The following is a 24,733-nucleotide window of genomic DNA, read 5'->3' as shown; positions in this document are numbered from 1 at the left end:
TAAGTACAAAGTTATTAAGAGAATGGGAGAGGCATAGAAACTGTTTCCATACCTTTACAGTGAGGTTGTCATGAATTATTGACACCTGTGTGTTAGCAGGTTTCAGTAACTGATTTAAACACATCCAATCTCTATTCCCTCATCACGAATGCTTCCAGATAATAATGGGATAATTTGCCAGGCGCGGTAGCTCACGCCTGTAATCCCAGCACTTTGGGAGGCCGAGGTGGATGGATCACCTGAGGTCAGGAGTTCGAGACCAGCCTGGTCAACATGGCGAAACCCCCGTCTCTACTTATAATGCAAACATTAGCTGGGCATGGTGGTGCATGCCTGTAATCCTAGCTACTAGGGGAGCTGAGGCAGGAGAATTGCTTGGACCTAGGTGGTGGAGTTTGCAGTGAGCGGATATTGTGCCACTGCACTCCAGCTTGGGCAACAGAGCAAGACTCCATCTTTAAAAAAAAAAAAAGGATAATTTGGATAATTTTATAGACATGATACCCTATTACCATTCCTAGAATTCATGTTTAGAAAAGATAGTGGCATCTTGAAACAGAATTGTGTGATTCTGGTATATGTGGCTTTTTTTTTTTTTTGGAGACAGAATCTTGCTCTGTTGCCCAGGCTGGAGTACAGTGGCATGATCTTGGCTCACAGCAGCCTCTTACACCAGGTTCCAGCGATTCTCTTGCCTCAGCCTCCTGGGTAGCTGGGATTACAGGCGCCTGACACCATGCCTGGCTAATTTTTGTATTTTTGGTTGAGACAGGGGTTTCACCATGTTGACCAGGCTGGTCTCAATCTCCTGACCTCAGGTCATCCGCCCACCTCGACCTCCCAAAGTGCTGGGATTACAGGCATGAGCCACCGTGCCCGGCCTAGATGGGTTTTTAAAAAATAACTTTTTAAATCTTGAAATAGTTTCAGGATTACAGAAAAGTTGCAGGAATAGCACAAACAAGTCTCATGTACTTTTTGCCTAGATTCCCTAATTGTCAATATATTGTCTCATTTATTTTATCGTATTCTCTCCCTCTTTACCTTTCCTTCCTTTTCCTTTTCTTTTAAACATGGAGTGTGTATCAAAATCACCTGGAAAACTTTTTTTTTTGATGCAGGGTTTCACTCTGTCATCCAGGCTGGAGTGCAGTGGCGTGGCATAGCTCATTACAGCTTTGACGTCCTCAGGCTCAGGTGACCCTCCCACTTCAGCCTGTCAAGTAGCCGGGACTATAGGCATGTGCCACCGTGCCCAGCTAATTTTTATATTTTTAGTAGAGACATGGTTTCACCATGTTTCCCAGGCTTGTCTCGAATTGCTGGTCTCAAGTGATCCGCCTACTTCGGCCTCCTAAAATGCTAGGATTACAGGTGTGAGCCACTGTACCCAGCAGAAAACTTTTTTTTTTTTTTTTGGAGACAGTTTCGCTCTCGTCGCCCAGGCTGGAATGCAAGTGGTGTGATCTTGGCTCACTGCAACCTCTTCCTCCTGGGTTTAAGCAATTCTTCTGTCTCAGCCTCCTGATTAGCTGGGACTACAGGCACACACCACCACGCCTGGCTAACTTTTGTATTTTTAGTAGAGAAGGGGTTTCGCCATGTTGATTAAGGTAATCTCAAACTCCTGACCTCAGGTGATCCACCCTCCCTGGACTCCCAAAGTGCTGGGATTACGAGCGGGAGCCACCTCGCCTGGCCTTTTTTTTTTTTTAATGTGTGTTTTTTTTTGAACCAAGAAGGTGTATTCTGGAGGAAAACCAGACACCCTTCCTGCTTAAGAATTAGTTAACTATAATGTATTGGTGAGTTGAGTTTATAGTCTTTTGGTGGGGGTGAAAGGGCCCTCAAAATCATAGCAGGTTTAGTTGTACAGCCTTGAAGAGTATTTGATTTACTTACTCTTTAGCTTTTTCAATATATCTATATTTTTATTATCCCTTGGGTGCCATTGTTGCTATTGAGAAACTGTTGGTATAATTGTCCTTACTGTAGACAATCTGTCATTTCTATCTGGTGGTTAAAGTTTTTTTTGTCTTTAGTGTCTTGCATTTTCACTGGAAAGTGACTAGGTATAGATTTCTTATTATCCTACTAGCAATTCTTTGTGCTTCCAGAAACTACAGCAGTTTTTGGAAAAGTCTCAGCAATTATATCTTCAAATATTGCCTCTTTCTCATTTTTCTTTTCTTTCCCTCTTGAATGGTATTTAGATATGTTGGACATTCTATTCTGTCCTCATGTTGCATAACTTCTGTTTGATATATTCAATTTTTGTATCACCCTACTGCATTTTGTGTATTCACAGTCCTCTTTAGCTGATCTAATCTGCTATTTAATTCATCCATTGAACTAATTTCAATTATTGTGTCTTTTATTTCTGCAGGTTCTGTTTGATTCTCTGTAAAATCTGATCTTATAATAAAAGGTGGTAAAATACGTATAACATGAAATGTACCATTTTAACCATTTGAAAATTTTTTTTTTTTTTTTTTAAGACTGAGTTTCGCTCTCGTTACCCAGGCTGGATTGCAGTGGTGCGATCTTGGCTCACTACAACCTCTACCTCCTGGGTTCAAGCGATTCTCCTGCCTCAGCCTCCCGAGTAGCTGGGATTACAGGCACCTGCTACCACACCCGGCTAATTTTTGTATTTCTGTTAGAGATAGGGTTTCGCCATATTGGCCAGGCTGGTCTCAAACTCCTGGTCTCAAGTGATCCACCCACCTCGGCTTCCTGAGGTGCTGGGATTACAAGTGTGAGCCATCGCTCTTTTCATATTGTTGTGTAACCATCACTACCATGTAACCATACATGACCACCGTCCATCTCCAGAACTCTTTTCTTCTTCCACACTGAAGCCCTGCATCTGTTAAACTATAATTCACCATTTGCCCTTTTCCTCCAGCCCTTGGCAACCACATTTTACTTTCTGCCTTTATGAGTCTGACTACTCTAGGTTCCTCATATAAATGGAATCATATAGTATTTGCCCTTTTGTAACTGGCTCATTTCATTTAACTTAATGTCTTCAAGGTACATCCGTGTTGTAATGTGTGTGAGAATTTCTTTTTTTTTTTTTTTTAAGGCTGAATGATATTTAATGGTGTGTATGTAGCCCATTTTCTTTATCCACTCATCTCTTTGTGGACTACTTTGGTTGCTTCCACCTTTTGGCTGTTGTGACTGATGCTGCAGTGAACATGGACATGCAAGTATCTCTGAGTTCCTGCTTTCAATTCCTTTGAATATATATACAGAAGTGGAATTGTTGGGTCATACGGTAATTCTATGTTTAATTTTTCTGAGGAATCACCATACTGTCTTCCATAGTGGCTTTACCATTTTATATTCCCACCAGTAATGCACAAGGGTTCCAGTTTCTCCATACCCTCACCAACATTTGTTATTTTCTGTGTTTGTGTATGTTTTAATAGTAGCCATCCTAATGGCTGTGATGTGGTAGGTTTTTTTTTTTTTTTTGAAATGGAGTTTTGCTGTGTTGCCCAGGCTGGAGTGCAGTGACACGATCTCAGCTCACTGCAACCTCTGCCTCCTGGGTCCTAGCGATTCTTCTGCCTCAGCTTCCTGAGTGGCTGCGACTACCGGAACATACCACCATGCCTGGGTAAATTTTGTGTTTTTAGTAGAGATGGGGGTTTCACCTTGTTGACCAGGCTGGTCTCGAACTCCTGACCTCAGGTAATCTGCCTGCCTCAGCCTGCCAAAGTGCTGGGATTACAGGCATGAGCCACCATGCCCGGCTTCTCATTGTCGTTTTGATATGCATTTCCCTAATGATTAGTGATGTTGGGCATCTTTTAACAAGTGTTTATTGGCTATTTGTGTATCTGTTTTTGAGAAATTTTGAAGTCCTTTGCCTGTTTTTGAATCTGTTTGCTTTTTTGTTGTTTACTTGTTGGTCTTTGTTTTGTAATGCCATTTTCTTCTTACTATCATTGCCTTCTTTTTTTCTTTAAGCATATTAAACACAACATATTTGTTGCTGAGTAACCAGTTATCCCCAAATTTAGCAGCTTAAAACAAACAACATTTATTCTGAGTGTTAGAAATCTGAGAGTGTCTTAGCCAGGTATTTCTAGCTCAGGGTTTCTCAAAAGGTTCCAGTCATACTGCTAGCTGGAACCCTTGTATTCTTCAGTGGATTTTAATTATTTGCAGAAATATGAAGTGTTTTGTGTGTTGAGTTTTAATTTGTGTGTAAATAGAGTGTTGATACCTTAAAAATGGTTTTTTAGAAATCTTTATTCCATGTTAGCAGAAATTATATGATATGTAAAAAAAAAAAAATCATTTTCAAGCCTCCTGGCTTGAAACCCCTGGCTCTTTAGAAAGCACTCTGCTTAATGTTCGTGATTTGATTGTTGACATTTAGTTCAGTGAAGTAGTTTAATTTCCATAAAAACTTCCTTTGCCTTAAGTTATGTCATTAGGAAACTATTAAGGATGATTGGTTTTTCAATTACTAAATTCATGCTCATGTAACAAGATTCTTGAAAGAGGTTATTATATTTGAAACACTGGAAATGGTATTTGCCAAAAAAAATGTGTTTCTACCTTGCAGGACCTTCATTGTAGTCAAAATTATGAAATTTATAAAAACTAATGTTAACTCTGTTTTGACCATGGGAAAAAAGTTATTTAGGTGAGATTATAAAAAAGTGAATTTATTATGACAGAGTTTGATTTAGTAAGACAAGGAACTGTTCCTCACCAGTCCACTAGGGGATACTCCAGTACTTAGGAAGAAAATCCAGTTTCTGCTGTAACTTAAGAATTAGGCCAGGATGGAGACCATCCTGGCTAACAAGGTGAAACCCCATCTTTACTAAAAAACATACAAAAAATTAGCCGGGCCACGTGGTGGTGGGCGTCTGTAGTTCCAGCTACTTGGGAGGCTGAGGCAGGAGAATGGCGTGAACCTGGGAGGTGGAGCTTGCAGTGAGTTGAGATTGCGCCACTGCACTCCAGTCTGGGCGACTGAGTGAGACTCCGTCTAAAAAAAAAAAAACCACCACCAACAAAAACAGGTCAGGCGCAGTGGCTCACACCTGTAATCTCACTCAGCACTTTGGGAGGCCAAGGTGTGCGTGCGGATCACTTGAGGTCAGGAGTTTGAGAGTAGCTTGGTGAACATGGTGAAACCCCGTCTCTACTAAAAATAGAAAAAATTAGCCGGGTGTGGTGGCAGGCACCTGTAATCTCAGCTATTTGGGAGCCTGAGGCAGGATAATTGCTTGAACCCAGGAGATGGAGGTTGCAAGTGAGTCAAGATCACGCTGTTATACTCCAGCCTGGGTGACAGAACGAGATTCTGTCTCAAAGAAGAAACAAACAAAAAATTAAATCCCACTTGCTTACCTGAAAAAAAAAAAGCAGACATTTAGGGCTGGTTTGAGTTACTGATTTGACGATAATATTCACCTTTAGAAAGAGCCTACTACATTTTTTAAGTTTAGAAATTTGTATGATTTCATTGGCCACTTTTTCTAGTAGAGTTGCCTCAAATTGACTTCTTTGAGTACTTTAGAAAAACTGATTATTATATTTTTTTCTTGATACATGAAAATTATGGTTCTCTCTCTCTTTTTTTTTTTTTTTTTTTTTTTGCAAGTTGTGCCCTTTTTTGGAAATTCAGAAAGGCTGATATTTGGTGTGAGTTTGTTATAATTTTCTCCATCGTACCATGTATGCTGTTTAAATGTTTATCTAAGAAAAGTATGAAATATGATATGACCTTTGATATAGACAACACAGAAGATAATTCCTTCAGTTACCAAAGTTTTTTTTTTTTTTTTTTTTGAGACGGAGTCTCGCTCTGTCGCCCAGGCTGGAGTGCAGTGGCCGGATCTCAGCTCACTGCAAGCTCCGCCTCCCGGGTTTACGCCATTCTCCTGCCTCAGCCTCCCGAGTAGCTGGGACTACAGGCGCCCGCCACCTCGCCCTGCTAGTTTTTTGTATTTTTTTAGTAGAGATGGGGTTTCACCGCGTTAGCCAGGATGGTCTCGATCTCCTGACCTTGTGATCCACCAGTCTCGGCCTCCCAAAGTGCAGGGATTACAGACAGGCTTGAGCCACCACGCCCGGCCACCAAAGATATTTTAAGAGTTTAATGTTATCTTGATTTCTTTCTAGTAATTTAAGTAGTAATTCAAATAGACATAATGCAGTGTGACCTAACGCTTTAAAGAAAAATATGTAAAAAGTTCTGTACTTGCAATAGCAAAGTTTTAAGAAAATAATTCAGGCTCTTGTATTTATTAGGAAGAAGTGATCAGACTTAATGTTTCAGAACATACTTTGATTAACCAAAATTTACTAATTTACTTTTCCTAACCTAGTTTTAAATTTTTTTCTATGTGATATGATTGTACAATTTTTCTGCATGCCATGTGTTTCATTCTTTTATGTCTAGCACATAAGTAATTAAAGGTTAAGTGAATTGTCAGATTTAACTCAACCTGCTTGAGTTAATGTACTTGATTTTTCTGGTGCTTACAAGTACAACAAATGGGTGAAGGTGTGTGCCATTATGACAACATGACTTGGAAAATGGAAATTCATGCGGTGTGGGACAAGAACAAGGATATTTATTTGTCCAGTGAAAATAAAAGTGGTCTAGGATTTATTGAGGGTTTGTTGTAATTCGAGCTTGAGTGATAATTTTATAGGATGTTATGGAGATAACAAGTGTAGGTGGAACGGTTGCATTTGGCATTCTTTTTTTTTTGAGACGGAGGCTTGCTCTGTTGCCCAGACTGGAGTACAGTGGCACTATCTCGGCTCACTGCATCCTCCGCCTCCTGGGTTCACGCCATTCGCCTCAGCCTCCTGAGGAGTTGGGACTACAGGCATCCGCTGCCACGCCTGGCTAATTTTAAAAATATTTTTAGTAGAGACGGGGTTTCACCGTGTTAGCCGGGATTGTCTTGATCTCCTGACCTTGTGATCCACGCGCCTCGGCCTCCCAGAGTGCTGGGATTACAGACGTGAGCCACCGCGCCTGGCCACATTTCACGTTCTCTTATCATATTTTTTGGTTTGTCTCTGTCTCCCTAATGAAATGAAATAGGAAACAGCTAGAGAGTGGTGGGATATTAGTAGTTGTGCATTTGGATAGATTGACTAGCATGCTCAAGATGCCAGCTGTATCTACCTTTGGGAGAGCGAGAGAGAGCCAAGGTATTCCTGTGGATTGTTTTTCATAGCTAAATCTATAACTACTGAGTATAGGGATTGTTTTTCATAACTAAATCTCTAACTACTGAGTATAGAGTCTCTGCTATATACAGTGACTAACCAAGGAGTGAAATATAATTGGTTCAAATATTTTGTTATATTTTGACTATAGGGGAATGGTAAAATGTCACAAAGTATCAGTTACTCTTCTGCTTTATACTTTGTTTGCAATTAAATGTATTTTTCTTAAAGAGAATATAAAAGCAAAAAAAAAAAAAAACCATTGGTAATGCTTTTGCTTAGGTCCAACCTTAATTTTTATATGACAGTTTCCAGTTGATTGTCAGATTTTCTGTCTCATTTCAATTGAGTTAGTAATGGCTCCATCTGTCATTTAATAGGACACAGACTGTTTCTTAGTGATTTTTTGAAAACTCTTTAGTGATTTTTAAAAATCTTAACAGAATGTTGATTATTTAAATGATAGCAGAATATGTGTATGTAATAGAGATTTCAGAGTCTGGGCATGGTGGCTCATGTCTGTAATCCCAGCACTTTTTTGCAAGGCCGAGGTGGGTGGATATCACCTGAGATCAGGAGTTCGAGACCAGCCTGGACAACATGGTGAAACCCTGTCTCTACTAAAAATACAAAAAATTAGCCAGGCATGGTGGCACATGCCTGTAATCCCACCTACTTGGCAGGATGAGGCAGGAGAATTGCTTGAACCCAGGAGACAGAGGTCGCAGTGAGCCGAAATTACGCCTTTGCACTCCAGCCTGGGCAATAAGAGCGAAACTCCATCTCAAACAAACAAACAAAAAACGGATTTCATACAGAAAGGTTAAGGTTCTTATACTATCATACAACATCTAATAATTTAATGCAGAAGAGTTGGAAAAGTATCCAGCCTTATTTGATTTTGAAAGTTAAGTGCAATCGTCTATTACCTTACAGCTGGCAGAAATCAGTGCTTATTCTTTCTAACTTTGGGTTTATAAGCCTCATCCTTTGTGATGTAGTAAGAATTATAAAGTACTGGGAAGACAGTCTAGTATTGGTCCATGAAGGATTTCATTACTGTCATCTTTCTGGGTTTTCTTTTCTGAAAGTAACCTTCTTCCTGTGGCCTTGGCAGTTGAGAGGACCACTGTTTTCAAGAGAACTGGGAGTGGCTTCCTATCTAAATAGGGACTAGCTGTGGTTAGAAGGGGAAGTGAGAAGTGGCTGGATCGTTGCTTCTACTTTTTCCTACCCAACCCTTCTTCCGCCCAACTCTACTACCAGGCTTACCTAGGACCTTAAATTCTGGATATAATGGACCATATCCTGGAATATTTTGTTATGGGAACTTTGGTGACAGAGTTTCGTATAACAATGAAACTTTATGTAATATTGTGAAATATATATTTGGTCTTTATTCCGTTTCATGGCCAAAAAAAAAAAAAAAAAACTCCTAAAATTCTAGGACTCTCCCTAGTGATTAGAGCGTCTTTTGTATGCTAATGAGATGACTGGAGGCTGGGGACCCCTAGATAGCCTCAGGATGGGGACTGGTCACCTGAAAGACTGAGGAGAGGCTGATAGAAGGTCGAGACTTTCAGCACTCACTCCTCAACCCCCCCATCCCACCCCCACCGCCACATCTCTGTAGAGAGGAGAGAGGCTGAAAGTTAACCTCATCAACAATGGCCGGTGATTTAATCAACTATGCCTATGTAATGAAGCCTTCACAAAACCTAAAAGTACTGGGTTCAGAGAGCTTTGGAAGAGCTGAACACCTGGAAGTTACTGAAGGACTCTGCTCAGCCACTCTTCTCCCACACCTTGCTCTGTGTATCTTTTTATTTGGCTGTTCATCTGTATCCTTTGTAATATCCTTTATAATAAATTAGTAAATGTATGTGAAGTGTTTCCCTGAGTTCTGTGAGCCACTCTTGCAAATTAATCTAACCAAGGAAGGGGTTGTGGAAACCCCAGTTTATTGCCAATCAATCAGAAATGGCATCTGAAGTCTAGGACAGTCATGTGGGCCTAAGCCCTGGACTTCTGGAATCTGACACTATCTCTAGGTAGATAGAATTAGAATTGAGTTAAATTGTAAGACACCCAGCTTGTGCGCTGCTTGCTTGGTGTGTGGAGGAAATAACTCCACACATCTGGTGTCAGAAATATTGTGCTGAGTGGTGAGAGTAGGCAAAAACACTTGGGGATTTTGTTTTTCCTATCCTCAGACTCCACTTACTGTTTGGTGGCTGTGTCACCCTTTATGAATGAACAAATGAATGTAGGTAACAACTTCCTACTGACAAGGTGATTGCTAATTAAGATGTAATATGATATAACAGTAGGGAACATTTAAGAAAGTAACATTTAACTTCTTGTGCTCTGAGAAATTCCCGGAGAGTCTTATTAAAATACCCTAGAACAGGGCTGGACACGGTGGCTCACGCCTGTAATCCCAGCACTTTGGGAGGCTGAGGTGGGAGGATCACCTGAAGTCAGGAGTTTGAGACCAGCTTGGCCAACATGGTGAAAACCCATCTCTATTAAAAATACAAAATTAGCCGGCCGTGGTGGTGCATACCTGTATTCCCAGCTACTCGGGAGGCTGAGACAGGAGAATCACTTGAACCTGGAAGACGAAGGTTGCAGTGAGCCTAGATCACAGCATTGCACTCCAGTCTGGGCAACAAGAGTGAAACTCTGTGTCAAAACAACAACAACAACAACAACAACAAAAAGCACCCGAAAACAACATGAAGATTGTCATGTTTTGGCCATTAGTGTTCCATATCCTGAGAATGCAGAATTTAATTGGAAAGTTAATGTAATTCAGTCATTGTTATAACCTGTTAAATTAACATGTTACATTTTGTTTAATTTTGAAAAATTAACTCATTAATATAGTTCAAGATTTAAGGGGTATACATTTAATCTCCCTGTATTTCTCTCCCTTTAGCCTCTTCTTTAGAGGCAATCAATATTCTCAGTTTAAATATACTTCTAACATTTATTATTTAAAGGACTTCTTTGGTGTGTATGAATAATTAAAGTTGATAACATGGATTCTAGAGTCAGACATTTTAAATTTTCATCTGCTCAACAGTTATTGAGCACCTACGAGGTAGTTTTTTGGCACTGGAAATAACAGCACTGAACAAATCACAGCCTTCATGGAAATTACATTATAGTAGGTGGAAACAGGTGCTAACTAAATATTGATTTACTGTATAATGAGATGATGAGTGATAGGGAGGAAGATAGTGCTGGTTAAAGGGAGAGAGAGTGATAGTAGAAGTGCTGTTTTATTTTTTATTTTATTTTATTTTTTTGAGAAAGAGTCTTACTCTGTTGTCCAGGCTGGAGTGTGGTGGTGTGATCTCGGCTTACTGCAACCTCCACCTCCCGGGTTCAAGCAGTTCTCCTGCCTCAGCCCCCTGAGTAGCTGGGATTACAGGCGTGTGCCACCACACCCCACTATATTTTTTTTTGTATTTTTAGTAGAGATGGGGTTTTGCCATATTGGCCAGGCTGTTCTCCAACTCCTGCCCTTTGGTGATGCACCCATCTTGGCTTCCCATAGTTCTAGGATTACAGGCCTGTGTCACCATGCCCAGTGAATGTGCTGTTTTAGATTAGATGGCTGGGGAAAGCCTCTGATGGGGTAACATTTGAGCAGATAATTGCCGTCTGAAAGAGTCAAACTTGTGACTTTTGAGATAAAAACGTTTCAGGAAGAGGACCATCGAGGGCAAAAGTCTGGAGACTGTATTTACAGTAGAGGTGTATATCCTTCCAGAATGGTGGAAGAGGCTAGACTGGCTGGAGAGGAAAGCTGAAGGAGAATGGTAGTGTTATGCCCAGACCTTTTATTCCCCGAAAAAGACCACCAGAGACCAGAGTCAAAGCCAAGCGGCAAGGATCTTTAATGCAAGTTCGAACTTGGTCCCTCCGTTTTACAACATACAAGAGGGCCCTGAACAATGCGTGCGCTTGCCTTTTATAGCCTAATGTAAACGGGACTTGTAAAGTTGCAGAGGAACGAGGGAATTCTCTAGGTTACAGCATTACAATTGGTTAACATTTTAAGTCTATACATTTAGCAGTTTTTTTATTGGTTCCCGCGCTCTCACAAACGACTGCTCTTATCGGGGACTTTCCAGGTGGTGTCTTTCTAAAGTTGAGATATATGGTAGTCTTTGAATTGAGAGATATATGGTGGGGAGACATGTAGTGGGATGAGCCCAGTAAGTTGAGAGATATATGGAGGGATATGTTTATACTGGGCTCAGGAAGTTTGAGAGATATATGGCAAGCACTAGTAATTTAGAACAGAAAAAGAACAAGACAGGGACTTTCACAATGCTTGTCTATACAACATCTGAAATCTATAGATAACATTATCGGTTGGGCCCGGGGTCAACTTGTTAACTAGGCTCAAGGCGCCGCCCGGGCTGTCTGCCTTTAGGGTCAACTTTTAGCTAGGCTCAAGGCGCCGCCTGGGCTGTCTGCCTGTGGATTTCATTATTTCATTTGATCTCTTTCAGTAGGGGATAATATAAGAAAAAAGAAAGTAAAAGAATTGTGTGGGAGTAGTGATGGGGATTGCTGATGACTGGTTATGTAGGGTTTGTATACCATAATAAGGAAGGAGGATTTTATTCTGAGTGGGATGGGAATCTTTTGGAGAGTTTAGATTTATAGGGTTCAGTCTAGCTGCTTTGTGGAGAGTAAACTCTGGGGGGCATGGGTGAAAGCAGAGAGATTAGTTATGACTCTGAAATGGTCATAGAGTATACAACACTGTACTAGATACAGTGAGCTTTATCAAATTTAGTTAGTATTATTTTTCCCCTAGATTTGATTTTTACCTCTTGAGGAATAGAGTTAAGAAGTAAAAATGAATTCATAATGAACATTTATATTTATAAATGATAACTTTAGGAATTATAGTTAAAACTCTAGAGGGATTCAAATTTGTACAGATCCCGTATTTCAAGAAATATGGTAAAATTCCCCAAAGAAACTCCAGTACCTTTTATAGTTATATTATAGCATACAATAATTTTTTTTCTTAGGCCTTCCAAAAAAGGCTGTGTTGCACAGTTTTGACAAATTAAATATTGGGTGCTATTTTTTCCTCTCCATTTTGACTAGATGACATTTTGAATTTGAAACTTCCTTGGTTTCTCCAATGTATATCAAAGTGCTAGAAAGTATTTAAAAGGCAAAATCCTTAGACTTTAAGCAACCTAGTTGCTAGTGATGAAAATAAATGGAAAATAAAAATGTCAACTTGGAAAGTTTTAACTGACAGAATAATGTGTTTGAATTTGCTAGCAAACCTGCTACATCTGGTATTGCAGAAAGGAGGTGGAACATGGGAAATCTGAAATTTGAGGATCTCAGAACTCCTGATACCTAACTGGGTGAATGAAGTCCCTTGAGTCAGAAATGAAATCATATGTAAGAGAGACAGAGAGACCAGACATGGTAAAGATGTAGAAAATGGAAAACCAAAGTGGACACTGCAAAGTACGCTAAAATATAAATGGTAATGGGGCCGGGCGTGGTGGCTCACTACAGTAATCCCAGCACTTTGTGGGGGCAGGCGGATCACTTGCAGTCAAGAGTTCGAGACCAGCCTGGCCAACATGGCGCAGCCCAGTCTCTACTAAAAATACAAAAATTAGCCAGGCATGGTGGCATGCACCTGTTGTCCCAGCTGCTTAGGAGGCTGAGGCATAAGAATTGCTTGAACCTGGGGGGCAGAGGTTGCAGTGAGCCTAGGTTGCACCACTGCACTCCAGCCTGGGTGACATAACGAGACTCTGTAAATAAATAAATAGTTTTGGAAGCAGAAGAGAAATAGGAAATGAAAGTTAAAGGGAAAGCCCGCCATATTGACAATACTTTAAATAAATATTTGCTGGATCCAGTCAGGTTTAAGAAAGAAGTTGAGGCCAGGTGTGGTGGCTCACCCCTGTAATCCCAACACTTTGGGAGGCTGAGGCGGGTGGATCATCTGAGGTCAGGAATTTGAGACGAGCCTGAGCAACATGGTGAAACCCCGTCTCTACTAAAAATACAAAAAAAAATTAGCTGGGCATGGTGGTGGGCGCCTGTAGTCCCAGCTACTTGGGAGGCTGAGGCAGGAGAATCACTTGAACTCAGGAAGCGGAGATTTCAGTGAGCCAAGATCACGCCATTGCACTCCAGCCTGGGCAACGAGAGTGAAACTCCGTCTCAAAAAAACAAAAAACAAAAAAGAAGTTGAAATGGCTGATAAACCTATGCACACATGCTCAAAAAGAATTGTGAAGTAAGTTCCAAGGCTTGTATATATTACTCATTAAGTAGTTGTAGCCCAGAAGAGGGCATTGCTGATTTTTTTTTTTTTTTTTTTTTTTAAAGACAGAGTCTCCCTCTGTCACCCAGGCCGGAGTGCAGTGGTGCGATCTCGCCTCACTGTAACCTCCGCCTCCCAGGTTCAGGCGATTCTCCTGCCTCAGCCTCCCGAGTAGCTGGGATTATAGACATGCCCCACCATACCTAGCTAATTTTTTTGTATTTTTAGTAGAAACAGGGTTTTATCATGTTGTCCGGGCTGGTCTCAAACTCCTGGCCTTAAGTGATCTCCCCACCTGAGCCTCCCAAAGTACTGGGATTACAGGTGTGAGCCACTGCACCTGGCCCATTGCTAATTTTCTCTACTCTCAATTTCTATTAATTTGGTTTGCTTGTCTAGGCTTCCTAAAATGGGACTTATAAAAGTAGCTATTAAGTATTTCAAGTTAATGGTTTAGAAGGTAATTTTTTAAATTAAAAAAATAGTATTACAGAAGTAACTTTATCCAGGGAAAGCATTGTATATTCTTATTATTAAATTCTCGTTATATCTCTCCATGAGTTTTTATTATCGCTAATAAAATAACGAATGTACAGCTACCTCTTTTAGTCAAAAACAATATAATGCTACCTTTAACTCAAACTTATGTACTTTTAATTTCTATTTAAAATAAGAAAACGTAATATGACATACCTCACTTTGGGTCATGGAATCGTAAGATGTTTGAGCTGAAAAAAATTTTTTCCATTGTGAACACATTTAGTTTTATAACAAAGCAACTTATACAAAGTAACTTGTACACTTTTAACTTTTAAAACTGAGCATCATCTTTCCTTTCCAGTGAAACAAGAAGAAAAATTTAAAAAATAAACAGGATGAAAATTACAATAGAGAATGTCAATTCCAAGTAAGATTCTACAGGTTTTGCCGATTCTTCCATTGAGTGGCAGGGCTCAAGTCATCATTAGGAGAGAATTAATTTTAAAAGTATTACCTTAAACTGCAAGGATTTGTGTCAGACATCTCAATTTAACGTGCCAAAAGAGAAGCCATGTTGTCAAAATGCCCGCTTAACCCACCCAACTATCTCAAACCCACACTTTGCTGACCTTCTCTAACCCCATTTTTTAGAGTTTTCTTTCCCTTATTTATTTATTTATTTATTTATGAGACGGAGTCTCGCTCTGTCGCCCAGGCTGGAGTGCAGTGGCCGGATCTCAGCTCACTGCAAGCTCCGCCTCCCAGGTTCATGCCATTCTCCTGCCTCAGCCTCCCGAGTAGCTGGGACTACAGGCGCCCACCACCTCGCCCGGCTAGTTTTTTGTATTTTTTAGTAGAGACGGGGTTTCACCGTGTTAGCCGAGATGGTCTCGATCTCCTGACCTCGTGTGGGATTACAGGCTTGAGCCACCGCGCCCGGCCTCTTTCCCCTTTTTAAATAAGAGAAAGTAGACAGATGCATATTGGTAAATGCTAACTGTCCATATTCACATAGAGACACAGTGTACTCTCTGAGTCCAGTGTACAGAGAAAGGAGGAAAGGAACTAGAATTCTGTGCACTACCACACGGGGGCCTAGCACCATCCAGGTTCCAGAAGAGTGAAGGGAGCAGGTTTTTCTTTTTTCCAACAGAGCTCGGTGGTGGTGATTCCATACAGTTTTTGTTCAGACAGGAAGGGATAAAAATGAACAGAAAGGGGTAGAGACTCTTATCTCTTATCCCATAATATTCTGCTCAAGGTATTCACCCCCCAAATAAGTTGAGAACCATGGTGTAGAGAAAAGAGACCCTAAGAGCAGGGCAAGTGAGCCCCAAGAGGGGAAAAAAAAAAGACTGCAACTTGCTCCCAGGGACTGGAGAAAATTTTAAAAAGATTGAATCCATCAGTGTTCTATTAGTCATCTTCTCCTTCATCCTACTCTCTTTCCTCCCCTTCATCATCATCTTCATCTTCTTCCTCATCCCCTTCTTCAATATCTTCTAATCCTTCTTCCTCCTCCTCCTCCTCTTCCTCCTCTTCCTCTTCTCCTTCTCCTCTCCTCCTCCTCGTTCATCATCCATATCGGGAACCAAGTAGTACTGTAATGGGATGGGACAAGTGTCATCTTTGATGACCTCTCCTAACTCATCAGCACCCGCATCAGAATGGTCAGTAAACCAGGTAAAGAAGCTCTCTGGGCCGGGCGCGGTGGCTCAAGCCTGTAATCCCAGCACTTTGGGAGGCCGAGACGGGCGGATCACAAGGTCAGGAGATCGAGACCATCCTGGCTAACATGGTGAAACCCCGTCTCTACTAAAAATACAAAAAAACTAGCCGGGCGAGGTGGCGGGCGCCTGTAGTCCCAGCTACTCGGGAGGCTGAGGCAGGAGAATGGCATAAACCCGGGAGGCGGAGCTTGCAGTGAGCTGAGATCCGGCCACTGCACTCCAGCCCGGGCGACAGCTGGCTTTATTCTGTGTTTGATTTGAATGTTTCACCACATCCTTTCCAGATTCCATTTGATTTCAGTGGACTTTGTATTTTCAGTATTCAGTATTTTCAGTATTCAGATGGAATACCACTCTCATTCAGATGAAGTTCTTTGAAGAGAACTTTATTTTCAAAGGAAGGATTTTCGTCAAACTAAAAGTCTATTCTGTAACCTGACTTAGTATCTTCAAATTCTGTCACTTCAGCTTTGGTCAGATAATGCAGTCCCTCTTCGTCCTTCTCCCTAAGCAGCACAGCACTTGAGGATGGTTGACAAACGTAACCCCAAAACTTGGAATTTTGGCGATAAATTCCCACCTCTTCTGAAAAAAATGGTTGACAGAGTTTATTTTCTGGTCTGCTTTCAAAATCTCCTCCCTCAGTTCATTAAGCCTGTTTATTTCATTTTGTACTTCATCAATATGTTCAGTTGCTTCCTGCTGTTCTTTTTCTCTCTTCTTCGGCAAGTCTAGAGAGGCTAATGATGTCTCTTCCAGTCTCAGAACAGGAGATGTTCATGGTTTCTTCTTTTGAGGCGGGAGTGGAGACTGGCATTTAGGGGCCATGCTGCTAGGAAAGTTCGAGAATCAGACCACAAGTTTCCTTGCTTGTCAGGAAGAAGCTCAGAAAACTCTGAAATAATTTTAGAGTGATCTTTTCCCCTGCTCCCTAATTTTACAGATGAAGAAATGGAAACACAGTAAAATTCCCATATCTAGTTATGGCAGAGAAAAGACCAGAACTTTGGTCTTCTGGCTTCTGGTTTAGTGTTCTACAACGTTTTAACTTACGTTTGTATTATAATTTTTTTTTTTTTATCATTTCAGTTTTACATGAACAAAGACAGGAATTATCTTTTTTTGTTAGATTGTTGCTTTGTGATTAATTGACCTGAGGTGAGTGCTTTATGCATACATAGAAAGATGCACTCTTCTTGTTGAGAAGGTTAACAGCCTTGTGACTGTCTTCCTTTAAGTGAAAATCAACCTGTACTTTCTAGGGATACATATTTATTTAAACTTTCTAATGTTTTTGTGGTTGTTATAAATTTAAGTGGTACAAGTACAGTTTTGTTATGTCGTGGTGAAGTCTGGGCTTTTAGTGGGACCATCACCTGAATAGTATAAGTCATATGCATTAAGTAATTTCTCATCCCTCACCCCTGCCCCACCCTCTGAGTCTCCAGTGTCCTATTCTACACTTTATGTCCATGTGTACACATTATTTAGCTTCCACTTGTGAGAACATGCAGTTCTCTATTTGGGAGGCTGAGTAGGAGATCATTTGAGGCCAGGAGATCGAGGCTGCAGTTAGCCGTGATCTTGCCACTTCACTGCACCCTGGCCTGGGTGACAGAGTGAGATACTGTCTCAAAAGAAAAAAAAATAAACTTAGTTATTTGTTAAATCAAGAGCCCCAGTGATTCTTACCAGCAATACTATGACAGTCCATTTCCAGTTTTCTGTACCTAAAAAAAAAAATATATATATATATATCCTAAAATATTCCTAATATCCTAAAATATTCTGTAAATCAGATATCCTACAAAGCCAAACTGGTCCTTCTTGTTAAAATTAATAAGTCTATAAGCTGTTAACCAAAAAAGTTTCTGCTAACAATGCATACTTAACTCTCCTAAATAAATTTAAATATGCAAAATGTTAAATCAAAATAATAAAACAATAAACACAACCATAAAGCTGGCGATTAAGATTAAAAGGTTTATGAGTGTCTATCAAAGGATAAACAGATAATGAAAATGTGATATCTATATACAGTGGAATACTGTTCAGCTATAAAAATGAATGAAATCATGTCTGTTTTGGCAACATGGATGGAACTGGAAGCCATTATCTTAAGTGAAACAGCTCAGAAACAGAACGTCAAATACCCTGGAAGATCTTCTCTGATTACTTTAATCTTCTAAGCCAACTTTAATTTTCTAAGCCAGGTCATTGGCTTAGTAAGAAAGGAAGCTATTAGGAGTTTGAAAAGAGAGGAGAGCATATAATTGTCTAGAAAAGTGGGAAAGCGAATGGACTAGAGAAATATAGTATGATCACCAGGCAGTGTTAAGGGCTCATTTGAGGCTAAAGGTTCTGAGTTAAAAGTGAGGCCAGTCAGCTTGGTTTTGTGCTTTCTTTCTCCAGCCACCTTCACTTTAGGAGTAGGAGAATAGTTGAATTTACCCGGCTTGTGGTTCTGCAAAGTGAGTATGTCCAAGTGATAGAGGAGCGAGTGATTATAATGATGGACTATGGAACTTAAGCTGGTAAGGAGAGGAGAGGACTTCACAGGGTGAGGAACAGTGAAAAGAGAGTTTGAAGATAGGCCAGATGTGCCTGTAATCACAGGACTTTGGGAGGCCGAGGCAGGCGGATCACAAGGTCAGGAGATCAAGACCATCCTGGTCAACATGGTGAAACCTCATCTCTACTAAAAATACAAAAAAAAAAAAATCAGCCGGGCATGGTGGCACATGCCTATAGTCCCAGGTACTCGGGAGGTTGAGGCGGGAGAATTGCTTGAACCCGGGAGGCAGAAGTTGCAGTGAGCCGAGATCATGCCGTTGCATTCCAACCCAGGCGACAGAGTGAGACTCTGTCTCAAAAATAAAAATAAAACAAAAATTAAGAAAAGATAGTTCAAAGACAGTGGTCAGTAGATGGGAGATCTGGTGGGGTCACAAGATTATATTAATTTATGTATTAGAAAGGATGAACTGGAAATATAAAATGGTATTCAAAAAGAGTTGCATGAAATTGAGATTATTGAGTGGGTGCATTAGAGTGTGCTGATTTAGGATTACATTTAGCTCTTTGCTTTTCACAGCAACACCATGATATAGATGGTGTAAGCATCATTAATCTTGTTTCATAGATGAGAAAACTGAAGCTCAGAGAGGTTGGGCAGTTTTCCCAAGGTCACAAAGCTGCCGATAGGTTAGCTATGTAGGACTCAGACCCCATTATTCTGATTCTCGGTACTCACTCCTCTACCATACTGTATCAGTTTTCTGAAAGTTAGTAACTTATTTCCCTATCTTTGCACCTAGATTGCAATCTCAAGTCAAAACTTTTGACAAATAAGTATACATTACCAAAATTATTTTCCTCTTCAGAAATCTTCAGACTCTTAATCTTAGGGCAGTGTTGGAGGGGTTTACTGCCACTATTTTTACCTAGCTGGTCTTATTGAAAACACACATGTATTAGAGGCTTAAATATGACAGTTTTGTTTAGACTGCCTTTCATAATGGGGCTTAAGGTGGGTGGAGGATGGAACAAGGAGGAATGTACTGTTCTTTCAGCAGCATGCCTGGACAGACAGCTGTACTGTCAGAATGTGTCCAAATCCATGTGCATTCTTTTTGGTGTCAGTTTGTACCATTGCAAGTCTCAAGGATAGTTGGTTATTGGATGTTGTCCATTTGGGACATGATTCTCTTCTCTCCCCCAATTAAATAATTATCACACTTTTTGCATTTTTGCACATTTAGCTTTGTGGTAGGGGGTGGACTTGGAAGAATTCTTTAAATGTGAAGGAAGAATGGGGGAATTATTATTAAATATACTCTGAACTGATCTTTATCATTTAAAATGACAGAATAGAAAAATGTTTCACCTAAATTTCAGATAGTTTTTTTCTTTTAAAAAATTATTTTAAATTGTGATAAAATACACACAACATAAAATTTACTTTGTTATCAGATGTTTTAATATCCTCTAGTATTATTTTGTTGGTATAATATTCTGTTTAAAGTATGAATAGTTCCCTGGAGGTGACCCTTATGCACCTTGACCACAGGAACTCTCTTTCTTCTCTGTTACTTTTCTGTTTCCAGCTACTACTGGTACTGGACCTTTTTATTCCACTAGTGAAGTCTGATGATAGAACATGGGGGTAGAGAGGTGGTAGGCCTTAGCAGCAGAGTCTCATGCAGTATCTGTGAAACATGGGGCATATCAGCTCCCTCCTCTCCTCTGGAGCCTTCATGGCAGCTCCTCAGAGGGAACGTATAAGAAAGCCTGAGTCAGGGAGTATACAACTCTGATCTTTTTGCTTCCTTGCTTACTAGCTTTTATTGATTTCTTACCATCTTTAGAGCGAGGTCCAAACTCCTTAACAGAGCATCCAAGGCTTTCATAATTTGGTGCATTCCCAATCTCATCCAGCTCCTGAGGCTGTAGCCATGCTAAAGTACAGGTGGGTGGGCCTGTAAATATGGCCTGTCTCTGGCATACAGTAGGTGGTCCAGAAGTATTCCCCCCCCCCTTTTTTTTGAGACAGGGTCTCACTCTGTCACCCAGGCTGGAGTGCAGTACCCAGGCTGGAGTGCATGGCTCACTACAGCCTCAACCTCCACCTCCCTAGGCTCAAGTGATCCTCCCACCTCAGCCTCCCAGGTAACTGGGACTACAGGCATGTGCCACCACACCTGGCTAATTTTTATTTTTATTTTTTGTATTTTTAGGAGAGACAGGGTTTCACCATGTTGTGCAGGCTGGTCTTGAACCCCTGACCTCAAGCCACCCTCCTGCTTCGGCCTCCCAAAGTCCTGGGATTACAAGCATAAGCCACTATGCCCAGCCAAGAAATATTTCTTGAATGAATGAATATAGTATTAATATATATCACAGTTGTACTATTTTATATGCTAACCTGCTTTTATTCAATGGCTAATTCTTGAGTTTCCTTTAAGACTCAGGCCAAGAATCCTCTTTCAAGAGGCCTTCTCTGCTTTTGTCTATACTAGTAGACACTCTTGCTATATGATACCAGAAACATTCAGGCCATATCTCTGTATTATAATAGCTGATTTACTTTTTTGTTTTTACCATATCAGTACATGAGGTTCTTGAGGGCCAGGGACCATGTCTTACTTATCTTAGTACCCCCTAACTCTGGGCCTGTTCTTCCTAGGTACTTTCTGTTACAGAAAAATAGATAGATAAGATAGCTGTTGCTCTTGGTTCCTAATATTTACATTATATAATGTTATATATTGAATATCCCTGGCTTTTAAATTTTATTTTCTTGCCTTTTCAAGGTCCAAATTGCTTAGACACTTGACTTGTGAAATAATCAGTATTCCAATGAGTATAAATCATGATAATCATAATTAGTATAATGTGATTTTCTATTATGAGATTGGGACATTGGGTAGGAAGCTTAGAATTGCAGAGTTAATCCTCATGTGGAGGAATTATCTGAGCACTTTAAATAATTGGACAACATTATATAAGCCTTACCCTTCTAGGTCTGAGTTTTGCACATTTTAAACTGGTGACTCATTAAATTGTATTCCTACTTAGGATGTAACTATGGTTAATGTAGTCGTGTTTCCTAATTTCCACTGTTTTATCAATGCTCCTTTTCTTTTATACTCTGACGTCAAAAGTTATGTAATCTGGGTATTCCTCAGATTTAGTGACTTAGTCAGTGGGTATTAACATTATTTGTTCCTATAAGAAGGCTTTATTTTAGATGTTCTTCTTTTTCTTGAGACAGAGTCTTCCTCTGTTGCCCAGGCTGGAGTGCAGTGGCATGATCGTGGCTCCTCAGCTCACTGCAACCTCCACCTCCCGGGTTCAAGCAGTTCTTCTACTTCAGCCTCCCAAGTAGCTGGGATTACAGGCACACCCCCCACCCCCACCCACCCAGCCCACCACACCCAGCTAATTTTTGTATTTTTATTTTTATTTTTTTGAGATAGAGTCTCGCTCTGTCACCCAGGCTGGAGTGCAGTGGCCGGATCTCAGCTCACTGCAAGCTCCGCCTCCCGGGTTTACGCCATTCTCCTGCCTCAGCCTCCTGAGTAGCTGGGACTACAGGCACCCGCCACCTCACCCGGCTAGTTTTTTGTATTTTTTAGTAGAGATGGGGTTTTACCGGGTTAGCCAGGATGGTCTCAATCTCCTGACCTTGTGATCCGCCCGTCTCAGCCTCCCAAAGTACTGGGATTACAGGCTTGAGCCACCGTGCCCAGCTGTATTTTTAGTAGAGACGGGGTTTTACCGTGTTGGCCAGGCTTGTCTCGAACTCCTGGCCTCAAGTGATCCACCTGCCTTGGCCTCCCAAAGTGCTGGGATTACAGGCAGGAGCCACCATGCCCGCCCTATGTTCTTTTTATTTTATTTTATTTGGTTTTATTTTATTTATTTATTTATTTATTTATTTTTGAGGCGAAGTCTCGCTCTGTGGCCCAGGCTGGAGTGCAGTGGCCGGATCTCAGCTCACTGCAAGCTCCGCCTCCCGGGTTCACGCCATTCTCCTGCCTCAGCCTCCCGAGTAGCTGGGACTACAGGCGCCTGCCACCTTGCCCGGCTAGTTTTTTGTATTTTTTTAGTAGAGACGGGGTTTCACCGTGTTAGCCAGGATGGTCTTGATCTCCTGACCTCTTGATCCACCCGTCTCGGCCTCCCAAAGTGCTGGGATTACAGGCTTGAGCCACCGCATCTGGCCTGTTCTTCCTTTTTAAAGTCTAGATCTTGATATTTTGCCTTAAGTTTTTTTATTCTCTCTGTTCCTAATTTTAGTTATAAGGTCATTTAGTTGAAACAGTGAACAAGGACACTATAAGCTTACTAAAAATGCCTTGGATTTTTGGAGCATGAATCTGCGTACTCGAAAGATTTCTTACACAAACAATTTTTTTTTGAGGCACCGTCTTTCTCTGTCACCCAGTCTGGAATGCAGTGGTGGGATCTCGGCTCACTGCAACCTCCACCTCCCAGGTTCAAGCAAGCAATCCTCTTACCTCAGCCTCTCAAGTAGCTGGGACTGCAGATGCATGCTACCACACCCAGCTAATTGTGTTTTTAGTACAGACAGGGTTTCACCATGTTGGCCAGGCTGGTCTCGAACTCCTTATCTCATGTGATCTATGTGCCTCAGCCTCCCAAAGTGCTGGGATTACAGGCATGAGCTGCTGCATCTGGCCAGTACAAGCTTTAATATAGTTGTTACTTTCAGTAGAATTTTGGCATGTTGGAACTTGAACCTTTTATTACCAAAATTTGTGTATTCCATTTTATATGGATTATATCCCTGCAGAAATATTAGTGTAGGCATATTTGCATAGCACTTTAAATACATAGCAGAATGTTTTATACATACAATGAGTAGGGAGACCAGAGTCTTGGATCCCATATTGTGGGTATTCTATTAGAAGTCTATGATGCCCAAATGGACCATAATTCATTAAGGAAAAGAAGTTTTAATAGCAGTTTTTCCCTTGGTTACTGATGACTGAGGTATGAGAAGTTCTTATTCTCCAACCAGAAAGCTACTTTTACTGGTTTCATAACCTCTTAATGCATAGTCTCTCTAACTTTGCAGGAAAGGACTGTCTACTTTTTATTCTTAAGTATTTTAAAAGTTGATTTTGGCGCCTGTGGTTTCCCAGATAGTCCCTGAAATGCTAGATTTACAAAAGAGGTAACTGTTTTACCACCCCCAATTAAATGAATTAATTGCGGTTAAATCCCAGGTTCCTTAATCTACTGTTTCTTGAAGTTTTGTTGGATAAGGAAGGAAACAGTAGTAACAACTGACTGCCCTTCTGAATTCTGCCGTTAGTCCCAGGGCAAGATGCTCCCAGAAACAGCCTCCCTGAGGATGACTGTAGTTGGAGGGGGATGGTATGGCACGACTATTCTTGGAACTTGTCTTGGCTGTTTCTGTGCTTCTTTGGCAGAGGCCAGAAGGGCTGGGTTGAATCTCTGGGCATCTTTGGAATAATCAGGATGCTTAGTGTAGAAGCCTGGCTTGCAACTAGGGTTCAGTGGTCTGATAGTGTTTGTTGGCTTGTTTTTTGTTTATTTCTCATATTGTTTTTAATCCCTGTTCTCCTTGTCAGAAATAGGAACCTGCTCCTCACTTGCTCATCTCTCCTAGGCTAGGGTGTTAAATCTTCTTCTGTTGATTCATTCACTCTCTTAAGTATTAGACATCAAAAACAAAGTTTTATTTCTTAAAAAGTATACCTGTTTATAGTTATCTTAGGATAAGAAAATGTAACAACTCTCGGCTGTGCATGTTGGCTCACGCCTGTAATCCCAGCACTTTGGGAGGCCGAGGTGGGTGGATCACCTGAGGTCAGGAGTTCAAGACCAGCCAGACCAACATGGCGAAACCCCGTCTCTACTAAAAATACAAAAATTAGCCAGGCATGGTGGCGGGCACCTGTAGTCCCAGCTACTTGGGAGGCTGAGGCAGGAGAATTGCTTGAACCTGGGAGGTGGAGGTTACAGTGAGTCAGGATCTGTACTCCAGCCTGGGTGACAGAATAAGAATCTGTCTGAAGGGAAAAAAAAAAAGAATATGTAACAACACTAAAAATGAATACTGACTGCTGCTAATAAAAGCCTTATTATTTTTGTTTTCTTGAATAGCACTTGAATATGCCAGATATTTGCCTTCAGCTCCCAAGGTGAGATAGTCTTAACTAGAACTTTATAACAACCTTTTATACATATATTTAAAAAGGAGTGATTGATTTTGATCAATTTCTTAGAAAGTTTTTTAAAAAAATTTTTGTGGGTATATAATTGGTGTATATATTTGTAGGGTATAGAGGATATTTTGATACAGGAATACAATGTGTAATAGGGTATCCTATTAAACATTGGGAAAGTGGGGTATCTGTCACCTCAGGCGTTTATTCTTTGTGTCACAAACAATCCAGTTATACTCTTTTAGTTATTT

At 40.8% G+C, this 24,733-nt stretch overlaps 1 protein-coding gene and 1 pseudogene across 4 annotated transcripts in view; one reads left to right on the top strand and one right to left on the bottom strand.

Moving 5' to 3' along the window:
* The window catches only part of ABL2 (ABL proto-oncogene 2, non-receptor tyrosine kinase), a 133,996-nt gene that overhangs the window by 31,736 nt on the left and 77,527 nt on the right, over positions 1 to 24,733 (top strand). The window lies entirely within an intron of this gene.
* On the bottom strand, positions 15,449 to 16,590 carry LOC104672007 (annotated as a pseudogene).

This window comes from Rhinopithecus roxellana, chromosome 8 (assembly GCF_007565055.1).
Source record: "Rhinopithecus roxellana isolate Shanxi Qingling chromosome 8, ASM756505v1, whole genome shotgun sequence".
NCBI classification, from domain to species: Eukaryota; Metazoa; Chordata; class Mammalia; order Primates; family Cercopithecidae; genus Rhinopithecus; species Rhinopithecus roxellana.
The sequence above is the reverse complement of the archived record's forward strand: the minus strand, read 5'-3'. Positions and strand labels throughout refer to the sequence as shown.